The following is a 3,014-nucleotide window of genomic DNA, read 5'->3' as shown; positions in this document are numbered from 1 at the left end:
AAACCATGGTGTGGACATTTAAGAAGTAAATCCTTCCATCTTTCCCAACATTCATGAAAGTGCTCACCCTCTTTTTTTGTGAAATTCATAATTTCTCTACGGAGAGCATTAGTTTTGTGAACTGGGAAGAACTTGTTTAAGAACTTCTTAGACAGTTGGTCCCATGTAGTGATAGACCCAACTCCTAGAGAATTCAACCATGCTTTCGCCTTATCCTTCAAAGAAAAAGGAAAAAGGCGTAAACGGATCGAATCGTCTGAAAAGTTTTGGAACTTAAAGGTGGAGCAAATGTCTAAGAATTCTTTCACATGATGATATAGATCCTCCTTATCTGAACCATAAAAGGAGGGCAACAATTTTATGACCCCAGGTTTAAGTTCAAAGTGTGCTGTCATGGTGGCAGGCAACACTATACATGAAGGCGCATTGAATTGGACAGGAGCTGAATAATCTCTAAGAGCTTTAGTTCCATTCTCTTCCACCATTTCAAATAGGATGTTTCTAAATCTTCTACGAAAGGTTCTTTCTATTTCAGGATCGAAAGGTGCTAGTTCTATGTTCAGAGATCTACGTCCTAGCATAAACTATGTTATTGCAATGTAAGAAAGAAAACTAAACTAAGATGTAACCTAAGAGAAAAAAAAATAAAAATTATGAATTCCTAAAAACAAGAGAAAGCTATGTAAACGAGAATTAGAAGGAAGAACCCGGAAAAGGAGATGATGGATGTCTGAAGATTTGGGAGCTCCTCCTTTTGAAGACAATCTTATTTAGCAGCTTCCTTCCTCAATTCCTGTAAACATAAAATAAAAATAAAAATAAATTAAATTTCCTAAAATAATGCTAGAAAAATCCTAAGCAACGGTTAATTTCTAAAAAAGAAAGTTTCTAATCTTAAAAATAAAAAGCTAAGTTAGTTTCTAAAAAAGGGAAAAATTTCTAAAACTAGAAAATAGAAAGTTACTTGAAAGAAGAATCTAAATCTAAAATTACAAAATAGAAAATTTCTAAAAAAAACAAGCCTAAAATTAGAAAATTTCTAAAAAATAAAACCCTAATTCTAAAAGTAAAAATTAGAAAAAGTAGAGAATTTAGAAAGGGATTACCAAATTAGAAGTTTATGTCAGGACCCTACAAAACAGAAAATAGGTTAGTTTCTAAAAAAAAACTTTAATCTAAAGTTAGTAAAATCCTAAGTCTATGAATTATAATAAGAGAGAATCCTAAATCCAATTGGACCGAAACAGATCCCGGCAACGGAACCATTTTTTTTTATTCTCTTTTTTCTTTATTTTATCCTAAATAAACTTGATGTTTTATTTTTAAATCAATCTGATTTAACTGATTTTAAACTCGCAAGTATACGAATCAGATGTAAATATGGTACGTATTATGAGATCGTTCCCACGAGGACTGGTTGTCACAATTTAAATCCACGATTCTTCTTAACTAATCCAATAAATAATTGAGCAAACTACTAACACAAATATATGGAAAATAACTAAGAACAAGGAGCAATATTCAATCAAGGAGAAGACTAGGACTTTCGAATCCACCCCTAATTATCCTAACCATTGTTTTACTTGCTGATTCACCCTATTCAGATTGATATAAATTAAAGAAATCACAAACTATGTCCTTGGTCGAGCACACGGAATGTATAATCCCTTAAAGCAAATGGATCACATCTTTCCATCCATGGTCAGGTATGAAGAGATGTAGATTCCTGTTTCTTCCTCTATAGGAAACCTGTTCATGATCAGACACAAGCACCTAGAATAAGATTCCAAACAACATCCATAACTAGACTTTGGTTAAGCTCATAGAATGGAGAAGTACAGAGGTTTCGGTTAAGCACACTAGAGAAAGAAACAACCCAATCAAATTCAGATAAAATCAACACATGCAAGAGTTGTTCAAATTAGGGGCTTCATCTCAACCCTAGCTAAGAAGTTTAGCCTAGCATGAACATGATTAAGCTAGAGAAAAAAAATATAGAATAAAAAGACAAAAAACTCTCTTCAGGGAAGCTCCTCCACATTGAATGCACGCACGTTCAATGCTCTCACGTTCCAAAATCCCCTATCTTCTCTCTGCTTTCTTCTCTCTCCCCAAAAACGCCCCCTCCCTTCTGCTGCTCTCTTTCTTTTATAGCTGTTAGGTGCGGTGGAGAGCTGGACAGCTATTTACGCAGCAACAACGGAAGATCTTCCGCAACAGCATGCGTACTCCTTTTCGCAGCCAAGTTCAGACGCAAAACCGCTTTTCTTTCCTCGCTCAGTTTCCAAATAAATACCGTCCCTTAGGACGTTTTCGAGTTCTCTACATGATGAACGGATCAGATCTTCCATCTGATCAAATATGGTGGGCCACAACCGCTGCAAAAGTCGGACAGCATCTGACGTCTTCTTTCGCACTGACCGTGCTGTGACGTTGGTGGGGCCCACTTCGTTGCTATCTTGATAAATCCAAGCCGTCCATTGGATTCCTCTCGAAAAAACATTTGGGAAGGGATATTTTTGGGTGTTCATTGATGCGGCCCATAGAGTTTTAAACCTACTGTCTATTCTGCTTTTTAAACAGTTGAAAAACTAATAACGTAATGTCTTCAAATTCTGTCAGCTAAGCGTTGGTTGTGGCTGCCACAGGGAATGGATGAACGGTCTGGATCAACCGTACGGACGATGAGTGGGGCCCACAACTACAACCGATTAAAAGCATGTGCGAACCCGTTTCAAAACTGGAAATTTCCATTTTTTGCGGAAGACGTCGGTCAAACCGACTTTGACTAATGCATTCCGGTCCGATGCTCGCGCGGGTGTACATGTGCACTGTGTACACGCTGCACTAGGTGGGGTCCACTACAATGTTCTGGAGAAATCTTCACCGTCCATCTGTTTTGTCTCCCCGATTAAGGGGTTGAGACCAAAGTTGAAGCATATACTGTTATCAGGTGGGTCCCACTTACTGAATTAAGGGGATGATCTGGCCGTTGGCCCACTTCTGGCGATATC

General features: G+C 37.6%; 1 non-coding gene across 1 annotated transcript; it reads left to right on the top strand.

Moving 5' to 3' along the window:
- LOC131234127 (small nucleolar RNA R71) lies at window positions 1-107 on the top strand. Its single transcript, XR_009165537.1, has one exon. It is a non-coding gene; the product is annotated as a small nucleolar RNA R71 (small nucleolar RNA).
- The last annotated feature ends 2,907 nt before the right edge of the window (window positions 108-3,014 follow it).

This window comes from Magnolia sinica, chromosome 18 (assembly GCF_029962835.1).
Source record: "Magnolia sinica isolate HGM2019 chromosome 18, MsV1, whole genome shotgun sequence".
Taxonomy (NCBI): domain Eukaryota; kingdom Viridiplantae; phylum Streptophyta; class Magnoliopsida; order Magnoliales; family Magnoliaceae; genus Magnolia; species Magnolia sinica.
This window is presented reverse-complemented; position numbering and strand designations above follow the sequence as displayed.